The sequence below is a fragment of the Gigantopelta aegis genome, unplaced genomic scaffold, assembly GCF_016097555.1.
Source record: "Gigantopelta aegis isolate Gae_Host unplaced genomic scaffold, Gae_host_genome ctg6965_pilon_pilon, whole genome shotgun sequence".
Lineage (NCBI taxonomy): Eukaryota > Metazoa > Mollusca > Gastropoda > Neomphalida > Peltospiridae > Gigantopelta > Gigantopelta aegis.
This window is the reverse complement of record NW_024535443.1, coordinates 1,380-14,005: the sequence shown is the minus strand read 5'-3', so window position 1 is coordinate 14,005 and position 12,626 is coordinate 1,380. Positions and strand designations below refer to the sequence as shown.

Genomic DNA, 12,626 nt, shown 5'->3' with positions numbered 1-12,626 from the left:
CCGGACAGCATGTAGATGTCATTTTGATGATATGACGCATCAGAGACAAAAATGAACTGGTATGTAATACCTTGTGCAATACCTTTTGCTGAAAACGTTTAAGGACCACTATACTTGTACTCTTAACGGGGGGGTGGGGGGGTGGGGGTGGGGGTGGGAGAGGCTAGTTAATGATCAAACGAAAATAAAATACCCGAATTTGGATATCAATATTTATTCATATTACCATAACTACCAAACAGCTATATAGGGTTGTAAAGGAATCAGGGCGAGACGTAGCCCATTGGTAGAGCACTCGCTTGATTCGCGGTCGGTTTGGGATCGATTCTCGTCAGTGAGCCGGCCCATTGGGCTATTTCTCGCTCCCGCCAGTGCACCACGACTGGTACAACAAATGCCGTGGTATGTGCTATCCTGTCTATGAGATGGTGCATATAAAAGATCCCATGCTGCCAATCGAAAAGAGTAGCCCATGAAGTGGCGACAACGGGTTTCCTCTCAATATCTGTGTGGTCCTTAACCATATGTCCGACGCCATATAACCGTTAAAATGAAATATGTTGAGTGCGTCGTTAAATAAAGCATTTCCTTTCCTTTCCTTTCCACTACGCATTTGTACATGGATGACAACTAATTTTGCAGGTGGAATAATGAAAATAAAAATGGTAAAAAGGTCTCAGGTTAGCTAGCACATTTTGCCCGAATATCTCCATAATTTTTTGCCGGATTTGAGGTTTTTCTCCAGCACTAGGGGAGGGGTGGGTGTGTGTGTGTGTGTGTGTAATAGTCCCCGTCTCGTACACTTATGCACGTACCTTTTCTGTTACTAACGTTATAATAAGCCAGAACCCTTAACTTATATTGAGTGCTAGAATTTAATTATCTTAAAAACAAAATAGATAAATAACCGTAATAACAAAAATACAATCTACAAAACAGACTAATATCATCGTTTTAAAATATCCATTTCCAGATGCCAGGAAAACGCGTTTTAGGCTTTCAAAGATTTTAAATTCTCCTGGGTGCATGCCTGGACGCCCCCCCCCCCCCCCCCCCTCCGTTACAAAGCTCGGGCGTTTTACACCTCCAGGCAACGTCATGTGCAAAAGACCCCAGCAAATACCTGTCTACGGGCCTGACAATTTCGTGTAATGCAATATAATATAATGCAATGTATGCCAGTTAGTGGAGTGTAGGTATTGCGGTGTTGTGTAGTGAAGTTAAATAAATGTAACGCAATGTAGTGTATTTAAAGTAATGAAATGGTGTGTCGTGTAGTCAGTCTAGTGTCGTACAGAGCAGTGTAGCAGTGTTCAAGATTAATTTTTTTGGCCAGTATCCCAGTTGGATACTAACATTTCAAAATCTGGTATCCCACCTGAGAATTTAGTATTATATGGCATCCCGGTGGGATACTAGGTTCTTGAAGTCTAGTATCCAAAATTAAATTCTGGTATCCCCGGGATATCGGGATACCGTTAATCTCGAACACTGGTGTAGTGTAGTGTAGTACATTGTAGTGTAGTGTAGTACAGTGATAGTAGTGTGTTGTAGTACAGTGTAGTGTAGTACAGTAGTGTAGTACAGTGCAGTGTAGTGCAGTATAGTGTAGTGTAATACAGTGTAGTGTTGTACAGTGCAGTGCAGTATAGTGTAGCGTAGTGTAATGTAGTGTAGTGTAGATTAACATCCTACTTACCTGATATCAGGTCTTACTAAGAGCGCGTAGAACCCAGCCGCGAAGCTGCCGCCCACCGCCGCTGTGACAACAGTAACCAGGGGAATCAGCTGAAACAGTCAATACACGAGGATTACATAGCAACAATCACTATCAACAGCCCCCATGTTCACAGAAGAACATAGCAACAACAGTCACTATCAACATTCCACGTTTCACGGCAGAACATAGTAACAATTACGATCAACATACCACGTTTTCACACGAGCACATAGCAACAACAATCACTATTAACATTCCACGTTTCACGGGAGAACAGCAACAACAATAACTATCAACATTCCACGGAAGAACATAGCAACAACAGTCACTATTTACATTCCACGTTTCACACGAGCACATAACAACAATCACTATCAACATTCCACGTTTCACGGGAGAACATAGTAACACTAATCACTATCAACATTCCACGTTTTTACGGGAGAACATAGCAACAACAATCACTATCAACATTCCACGTTTCACACGAGAACATAGCAACAACAGTCACTATCAACATTCCACGTTTCACATGAGAACATAGCAACAACAATCACAGTCAACATTCCGCGTGTTCACATGAACACATAGCAACAACAATTATTATCAACATTCCATGTTTTCACAGGATAACATAGCAACAACAATCATTATCAACATTTCACGTTTTCACACGAGCTCATAGCAACAACAATCAATATCAACATTCCATGTTTCACATAAGCTCATGTTAGAGAAAACTTAGTCCGAGTACTCTGACCGTAAGAGAGCAAGACGGACAAGTGGTCAGTTATGACGCTGTCGTTACGACCAGAGAAAACTTAGGTCTCACTACACAGATGCCATCTGCCATTGAAACCCATGTTAAATTGCCCAATTCCAAATGAAGATTGCCAATAGAACGGGTTCTCGTTGACACTAACAACATACACCATTGCGAAGATACATTATGTAATCATTTATTTTCACTCCAAAATTGAGAACATTTCTGTCTCAGTTTTTTTGCTATATGACCGCATCTGGCTGTAGTACTGGTCCGAACATGTGGTTCATTAACCAATTTACTCCGGCTGTCTCTTGCGCTATACACCCATGTCCCAAAAGGTCAATGCACAATATTACAAAATAACATGGGCAAAATACAGCCAGAAGGCTTACCATTAAGCATACATTTTGTTTTAATTCTTCCCCAATTCCTAGAAGTGAATATGTGAACCACAACATATGTCACAATTAGGAATTATAGTGGACCGTGATGAATGAACTCTCACCCGGAAGTGATCTGTGTAGTGAGACCTTAGTCCGAGTACTCTGACCGTGAGACAGCAAGACGGACATATCGTCTTTTATCACGTTCTCGTTGCCGTTTGAGAATAATGTGTATTAAAACTGCGCAATCTGTGCCTACCAAACTGTAGGCCCTAGTCAAAGATTCCCGCTTTAATAAAACAACAATCCTATGTTTGACGTTAGATATCTTTACATTGATAATATTTTAGCTCACTGACCCCCCACCCCCGCTGAAGCAAATGGTCCGCTTTCAGAACTAAAGCATACAGGTTTATACATATGGAGTTTCTGGTGGTGCAAAACCAAAAGAGAAAAAGATCTACTTGGTTCATATTCGAACACCCCCCCCCCCCCCCAGGTCCAGATCACGCTACGCCCCTGCCTGGTAACGCATTTTCACATATTAATCACCAATACACACACTACCTGTAACAGGAAGAAACCCGTCAGCAACTACGTATTTAACCAGGGCCGTACCCTGATCAAAATCCTAGGGAGGAGTAGCGGGGGGAGTGGGTGGGGGTGGGGGGTGGGGGGGGGGGGAGACTACATTTTATAAACAAATGAAACACTATACAAATGAAACCCTGAGATGTGTATGCTATTTTCTGGAGTTAAAAAAAAAGGTGAGATTTTCAAGGGGGCCAACTGCCCCCACCCTCCCCGGAGGGTACGGCCCTGTTAACCGGAACGAATATAACCCACGCACATATAACCCACGCACACACACAAAAGTGGTATGGTCATGGCCGTACTGGCCGATTACAAACCCCGATTACAAACGCCTGGAACAATCACCTACCTCTCGATACTTCGGGAATGTGCAGCTGAAGAAGTTCATCTGAAATAAAGACAGGTAATAGTTGTATTGTGAAGCGCATGCGTATTTGTAGTGAATACCCACTGGATTTGTTTGTTTGTTTGTTGTTGGGTTTTTTGTTGTTGTTTTTGTGTTGTAGTTTTTTTGTGTGTTTTTTGTGGGACTTTTCATCGTTCATATATCAAAGCGAATCCATGACTACATATCATACTTTTTGGTGTGACATTATTGTTTTAAGAGGGGGGGGGGGGGGGGGGGGGCGGGTTCTGTTTTCATTGTGTTATATTGTGTTGATGTTGTGGGTTTGTTTGTTGGGTGGGGTTTTTTTTCTTGTTGTTTGTTTTGCTGTTGGTATACATATTACAGTTGGGTCTTTTGTTTTGTTGTTGTTTGTTTTGTTTTTCGTTTGTTTGGGTTTTTGTTTGTTTTTGTGGGGTTGTTGTTTTGTTTTTTTTTGGGGGGGGGGGGGAGGTTAGTGGGTGTTGTTTTATTGGTATTGAATGGGGGTGTTTTGTTTGTTGTAGGGTAGGCTCGTACGCAGGATTTTTAAAGGAGGGGGTGCGAATTCCTCGTGACGAGATCAACGCGATCAACTCGATAACAATCAACGAAGAATGTTTTTGTTTTTTTAAAACACCCACACGTTTACGTAACGTTATCTAGATTTGATATAAAATAAATTAGAACTTTTATAATGTTGGGGTGTTGCATACGCACCCGTTGCAATCCCACCGCTTACCAGCACCTCTGTGTACGGGCTGTGTGTGTTGTGTGTTGTGGTGGAAGAAGAAAAGATTCAAACAAATAATAATAATAAAGTAAAAGAAATGAAATTAAAGAGAAAGAAAAGAAAAAAGTCGACCTACCTTACCTTAAAAAAAGAGGTTTTCGACCCTTTCAACAAAACACAATTTATTATTATTACATTAGTAGTGGTAGTACATAGGCGTCGGAAACGGGGAGGAGGCAGGGGGCACAATGCTTTTAATTTCAAATATGAATTCGCATTTAATAAGTGGACCCCCAGTTGCTACCTTCTTCCGACGTCTATGTAGTTGTAGTCAGGCCTGTAGGAACCATTTTTTTTTTATCACATTAATTTTTGCCATTGTAACCAAAATCTGATATAGAGTTTGTACCCGATCTGTCTGTGCCCCCCACCCCCACACACACATACACTCCCAAAGTCGTTCCTACGTGCCTGGTGGTGGTAGTAGTAGTAGTAATAATAGTCGTAGTACTAGTGGTTGTAGTAGCAGTAGGCCTAGTTGTTGTAGTAGTATTACTACTACTACTACTACTAAACTACTACTATTATTACTGTTGTTGTTCAAACTTACCTTTCCTGTAATATTATACTGCCGATTACATTCCAATGTCCAAATGAGAGTTGCGTCCTGACAATAGATGACACGTGACGTCAACAGTCACACTCACAGCAACGTTAACAATCAAAATCATGCTAATAACACGTGACGTCAACAGTGAAGAGAACGTCATCAATAATTGGTAGACCAGTTATTTGTGAATCTTCAGCTGAGATTTATGCAAGCCAGCCCCTGACATTAGGGCCCCACGAGTCCACAATATTAGACTCGAATACTCGCGGGTCAAAGTCGACCCGGACCCGAGTACACGACACTTACATGATGATGATGGTGAGATTAAGGAGTAACATAAAATAGCATTATGTATCTTAATTCCAGCGCTGAACATCGATGCCAAATCATGTCATTTAAAAACTGGCTCATATATCCAGTGTTGTGACGGACGGCCAATTTAAAAAGAGAAACTAGCACATGATCATACAATTATTGTGTAACTTATACCGTTGATTATTTACAGCTGAAATTATTATCCTACATTGTCCATTGCATTACATTTAGTCAATGACAATGTATTCCAACTTGTACGGGTACTCGATCCTGTGAACAGACTCAAGTCTTGCTAGACTCGACCCGTGTCCGAGTACTCGAGTACTCGTGGAGACCCTACCTGACATCCTAAATGATCACCTGTGGTTTAAAAATAAAGAAAGATACAGGTATTTTCAGTCTCAAGGAAATTACAAAAAGGGTCGTCATTATAAAGAGGACTCATTTAAAATATTTTTAGTTTAATGTTTGTGTTACTTTCATCATAATGTGTCCAAACTGCATGCTTTCGGGTGCACATTTGACAATGTTTACACCCATACAAATCACACCCAAGCTAGAGTTGACGAATATCACACATGTATTGATGAAAACTTTGCTCAGACCTTACAAAAAGCCCCATTTGAATAAAAGTTTAGCTATTCGATTTTTCCACAAAATTAGCTTGTTTGAAAATTAGCCAAAATGATTGCGCCCCACTTTTGTCGCAAAGAAAACCCGGTGTATGAATACCAAGCCTCATGACAGCTAAACCGTTTGCACTGTTGGTGACGAAGCAATTGTCATTAAAAAAAACAATAACTAATTTAAATAATAAATACACTCCTTGGCTATCACTAATCTTGAGAATTTTCTTCCTATTTCAAATAATTAGCCTGTGTAAAACCAACAAGCGAACTCTTTGCTACCATTAGGTTTGTTTTGTTTAACGACACCACTAGAGCACATTGATTTATTAATCATTGGATGTCAAACATATGGTAATTTTGACACATTCATAGGATGCAACCATCAGGTATCCACGGTATTATTGGTATCTCAGAAGCGGATCTAGGGGAGGAGAGAGCACATGGACCCCCCCCCCCCCCCCTAAATTTTGCGACAGTTATAATTTGATTATACATGTGTATATTACTTTTCTTCTTTTTTTTGCAAACCTCCCCAAAAGTTCGCTTGGCATTCCGCCTCATATCATTGCAACCCCCTCCCCAATGGATTTTCTGGATCCGCCATTGAATATTATGATACGCCTTACTTATTCTATGACCATTGTCATTCTGAAACCCCGATCTATTATATTCCACTGGTTTTCTTAACTGTGTTCAAAGATATGATAATGGAAGGGCCTAACATTATTAAGTATAGCAGAGCGGCGAGGGCCTAAAAGTAACTTACAAACTGTACATGTTCAGGGCCGTACCCTCATCAAAATCCCGGGGGGTGGGGGGGCACTACTTTTTATAAACAAATGAAACACTATAAATTAAATCTAAGATGTGTATGCTATTTTCTGGAGTTAAAAACAATAAAGAAGAAAAATGTGACATTCTCGGGGGGGGACCCCCCCCCCCCCCCCCCCCCCCCCCCCCCGAGGACGACCCTGATGTTAGTACAACTCCAGCTCAAGACTCTATTAACGCAAATGAGTAAACAAGAGAATAAGGCTTTAAGAGTTGTTCCCCTTTGTTCACAAATCTTACCTACTATTTACATTAGAATTTTGATTGATTTGCAACACGTTCAGAACAAGAGATACTCCCATAAGGTATTAAAGGCGCAGACCCTAGTTTCAGTCAGTGAAAATGGATACTAAGTTTAGTTAATCTACAAACCTGTAACACACATATGGATAAGGTTATAATAGAGAGAAGCTAAAGTATGTGATGTTTAAACAGGGAAATACCGTCTAAAAATAGCTACAGCATGACTCGGCAACAATCACTTCTCAGACGAACGTGCGTTTTCAGAATTATTAAAAAATGCATTTTGGGATATTATAAAAATCTAGATGACCAGAACCACTTCAGGTGTACGAAAATGAATATTAAAATGTAAGTAATTCTAATTTAAATTATCGAAAAAAAATCCGACTTTAATATGCTATGGTTTAAATATGCTATGGTGTTTAAAAACTAGGGTCTGTCGTTTTAAACGAATCTCACTTAATACTGCTAATGTCTAGTTATGTGTAATGTTTGCTTAGTTATAAACACTGATGGTAATTAATTTGTTTTTCTTTTCTACAGAGAATTACGCCACAGAAAAAGGAAGAAAGGAAGAAAATGTTTTATTTAACAACACACTCAACACATTTTATTTACGGTTATATCGTGTCGGACATACGATTAAGGACCACACATATATTGAGAGAAGAAACCCGCTGTCACCACTTCATGAGCTACTCTTTCCGATTAGCAGCAAGGGATTTTTTATATGCACCATCCCACAGACAGGTTAGTACATACCACGGCCTTTGTTACACCAGTTGTGGAGCACTGGCTGAAACGAGAAATAGCTCAATGGGTCCACCGACGGGGATCGATCCTACATAATACAGATTGCAGAGTGGCGTATTTTGAGGGTTTTACGTATCCATGAAACTAAGCTCAAGCCCCAACATCAATTTCATCATTCAAACTGTTGGAACAATTACTGGTAATATTTTCCGCGACAGTCGATTAATTATGAATTTCTATAATTGATTATCTGAGCACAACCGATCAATTTTCGATTATAATCGATCATCGGAACATCCGGTGTCACATATAATTTGCACTCCCCAGTCAAGATTATACTTAGAATAAGCACTCCCCAGTGTATATTATATATGTAATATACACTCCCACAGTCTATATTGTATGTATAATATGTACTCCCTCTGAATAATATGTACTCCCTCAGTCTATATTGAACGTAGGCTATAATAATTCGTTAAGCACTCACATAATTATATATTTTTTAAAGTTTTGTTTTATGTTTGTATAATGATTTGGAAGTGTATATTCTTGGAGAGTGCAAATTATATGCTACACCGGCACTTTTATCGCGAAACGACACTACGAAAATCAATAGCTATAAATTTGTAAACCATATTCAACTAAGTCTTGATATAATAATAAAATATAAAAATAAAAGAAAGAAAGAAAGGAATGTTTTATTTAACGACGCACTCAACACATTTTATTTACGGTTATATGGCGTCAGACATATGGTTAAGGACCACACAGATTTTGAGAGGAAACCCGCTGTCGCCACATAGGCTACTCTTTTACGACAGGCAGCAAGGGATATTTTATTTGCGCTTCCCACAGGCAGGATAGCACAAACCATGGCCTTTGTTGAACCAGTTATGGATCACTGGTCGGTGCAAGTGGTTTACACCTACCCATTAAGCCTTGCGGAGCACTCACTAAGGGTTTGGAGTCGGTATCTGGATTAAAAACCCCATGCCTCGACTGGGATCCGAACCCAGTACCTACCAGCCTGTAGACCGATGGCTAACCACGACGCCACCGAGGCCGGTAAAATATAAAAATACTGAGCGATCCTTATTATGACTGAATGAATGAATGAATGAATGAATGAATGACATAAAGAAAGAATATCTGAATTAATTAACGTTTAACGACACCCCAGCACAAACGTATATCAGCGAGTGGGTGGGTGTCAAAACGTATTTTGAAGACAAATTCAAACGAACATAAGGCGGGGGTCAGATAATTCTAAAACCCGGCCTTGGTCGATTCGTGGTTAAGTCATCGGACATAAGGTAGGTAGGTACTGGGTTCGCAGCCCGGTATCGGCTTCCACACAGAAAGTTGTAATGACTCTCCTCTCTCACTAACAACAAACAACTGTAAATCAGAAAATGTTAGAGCATAAAATATTACCACATCTAGCCCTTCACTACAACATATCAATGGGGGGGGGGGGGGGGGGGGGGGTAGAGGTGACTCGAGCCATGTTCAAATTAGCCTTATAACTTCACTCCAGAGAAAAATTTCCAAATACTACCCACATTCGTGTATTTAATGCCAAAAATCATTTTGTACACGATTAATATTAATTTACGACCAGTGGTTTTTTTTTTGTAAAAGTGTATTTTTTGTTTTGTGGGGTTGGGTTTTTTTTTTTTGCAGTAGAACAAAATACACACGTAAGACTGAGTCCCCATCGTTGCACACTGGTGTGCATTTGTTTCCAGTCATTCAGTCGCTAGACCATTTGTTATCATTTTATAAATTATGTAGCAGCCATTATAAACAATCGCTGCTGCTACTGAATCAAGAAAGAGGGGGGCACATGCTTCTTGCCCCGACCCCAGCCCCCCCCCCCCTTCCGTCCCCACGGATTCCTACGGCCAGTGCACAGTATTGATTTACACTCGGGCTCAGATTTCAAGTTTTCAAGACGTTTTTCCAACATAGGTGTTCATGACAATATTTTGCCATTTAGTCGTGGCGTCTTTGTCAGTTTTGTTTAACAAGATCGCCCACACGTAGGCATGTATCCGGTCGGTCTGGGTTGAGGCCGAGGAATAGTGCTATGGAAAATATCTAATTGTTTAAAGCGACAAACCCTAGTTTTTAAACACTGAGGTATATTCTCACTATTAGAGCCTTTTATGATCACTGAAATCAAATATTACTTATATTTTATTATTTAGATTATCTAGTTCCGTACAACCGAAGTGTTTCTGGTCATCCTGGTGTTTCTAATACCACAAAATGATTTTTTCATATTTTTAAAAAAGCACGTGCATCTGAGAAGTAACGGTTATGGAGTCGTGTTTTAGTTTCTTTTTAAGGGTATTTGAACGTCACAGACCCGTGTTTCACTCTGTTGTATCCCAATGTGTTACAGGTTTGTAAATTAACCAAACGTAGTGTCCATTTTTCACGGGTTGAAACTAGGGGGCTAGGTGAAAAATATGCCTTAGTGTTTAAAAACTAGGGGCTGTTCCTTTAACGGGTTGTACAGCCATTCAGAGTTGGGTTTTTTTCTCCTTTTTTTCTTCTCCGTTAAAAAATTGTATCCTCCCTCAAATACATACACTTATTTTTATGTTACAAGCAACAAACTGTAATAGGAACCATAGGCGGATGTAGGGGGCCCAGGACCAGGACCCCACCCCCTAAATTTTGCGACAGTTATAATTTTATTATAGAGCAATTTTCATTTTTTTACGATCCCCTCCAAACCTCCCCCAAAGTTCCATTGGCATTCCGCCTCATGTCATTGGGCCCTACCCCTTAAATGGATTTTCTGGGTCCGCCACTGGGAACTAACATTTAAAAACAAATTATTGATATTGAGGGTACACGATTGTCAAACCGGAGGCGGGATTTAACTCAGTCGGTTGAGCGCTCACCTGGGGAGCTAGCGTCGCAGGATCGAACCACCTGAGTGGATCCTGTCACATCTGGACTGACTGAGTGCTTGAATTAGACACTACCTGAACATTCTAAACAAAAATGACAATAACTAGTGAAATAAAATATATATTTAATTTCTAAAATGTCTTCAGTTTACACACTAAATCAATGAATTACGATTCTACTTTATAAAAAAAAAAATCACTTTGACAAATTTGAATTAAATCAGTTTCAAAGTCGGAACAGTTGTTAACTAAACAAGTCACATCCGACACACGTGGCTTCCGAATCGGTCCTGCATCAGAGGTAGGTTCACATCGGTAACGATAACAAGATCGTCCATGGTTACCTCAGATTCCTACACCATCCAGTCCTTAGTCATTGCCATGACGCTAGCTAGTTGTGTTCACATCTCGTGAAGTCGGTCACCTCGAGCCTTCCATATTAAAGGGACATTCCCGAGTTTGCTACATTGTAAGATGTTTCCGACTAATAAAATATTGCTACGATTAAACTTACATATTAAATACTTACATATTAAATATATTTTCTTGTTTAGAATATTAGTATCTGTATAGTCAATGTGTTTCTAGTCGTCTTAATATTTGTAAGAAGCCCAAAGTGGATTTTGTCTTCAAATAATTTCGTACGTACGAAAAATCTACTTTAGGAAATAAAATGAAAATTAACCTAGTACAAATATTGAAACGATCAGAAACAAGTTTAATACACAGCCACTAATATTTTATGCATAAAAATATATTTCATATGTAATTACAATCGTTAAAAAGTCTGTTAGTCGATAACAACTTTAAAATTGCAGCAAACTCAGAAATGTCCCTTTAATCAAGCAAAAACCTATAACAAATTGGTCAACATAAATATGGGGTACGCTCCTTTCACTCTCCCGGAGAGCCAGAGTACTCGGCACAGCAATGGAGTGAACGGGAACACTGTCCAGGACTTACTCCACCTCTGCCAGACGACGACGTGGTGCAGCCGGAAGACAAAATGGCGGACAATGCAAGATTTGTGTTTTAGGAAAGTACAAATTACTAATTAGCTAGCCAAATACAGGTATAAAAATTACAAGGACAACTTAAACAAATAACCACCAGTCAAAGAGGCGACATCGTTATTCTGATTTACTGTAGTGTGTAAGTTAAAGCGTTTATTTTATGTTTAATAATTGAAACGATCGAATGTTTGACCACAACAATAGAGGCAGCCATGTCGTTGAAGTAACTTCCTGTTCCAAAATCGTTCCTTTCGCTGTCCAGGACAGAACAGTTGGAACATGTCCAGGAGAGGTGAAAGGAGCGCACCCATGGTGTTTATTACCCCGTCGTCGCACCTTGTGTTGACTAAAACAAGACCCCTTACATCAACAGTCAGACTGTTCTTCAAAAGTGCGCCTCAATTTGAAATATCACATTTCACCAATAACAGTCTATACAGACTAATCTATCCGTGCACACAAGCTATTCAATAGGCTCCCCAATGGCTAGCTCTATCGCTACCACAAACAACCACAATCTAACGTCATTACAATAATCAAATACCGGTAGTACCCAAAAACCGTAACACTAAATCGGTACATTCGCATTTCCAAACAACTCTTCACTCTTCTCCAAAACATTGTAATAATTATTCATTTATAATATATACTGAATATTCTAGCTTACAAAATAAGAGACCAAATATACAATATTTGAAATGAATAATGTACAATGTATTCCCAAAGAATATACAACAGTACTATTAAT

General features: G+C 39.6%; 1 long non-coding RNA gene across 1 annotated transcript; it reads right to left on the bottom strand.

Moving 5' to 3' along the window:
- Positions 1 to 1,663: 1,663 nt before the first annotated feature.
- LOC121366746 lies at positions 1,664 to 5,277 on the bottom strand. The gene is made up of 3 exons (XR_005957216.1): positions 5,171 to 5,277; positions 3,813 to 3,851; positions 1,664 to 1,788 (listed from the first exon to the last, which is right to left on the bottom strand). It is a non-coding gene; the product is annotated as an uncharacterized LOC121366746 (long non-coding RNA).
- Between the last annotated feature and the right edge of the window lie 7,349 nt (positions 5,278 to 12,626).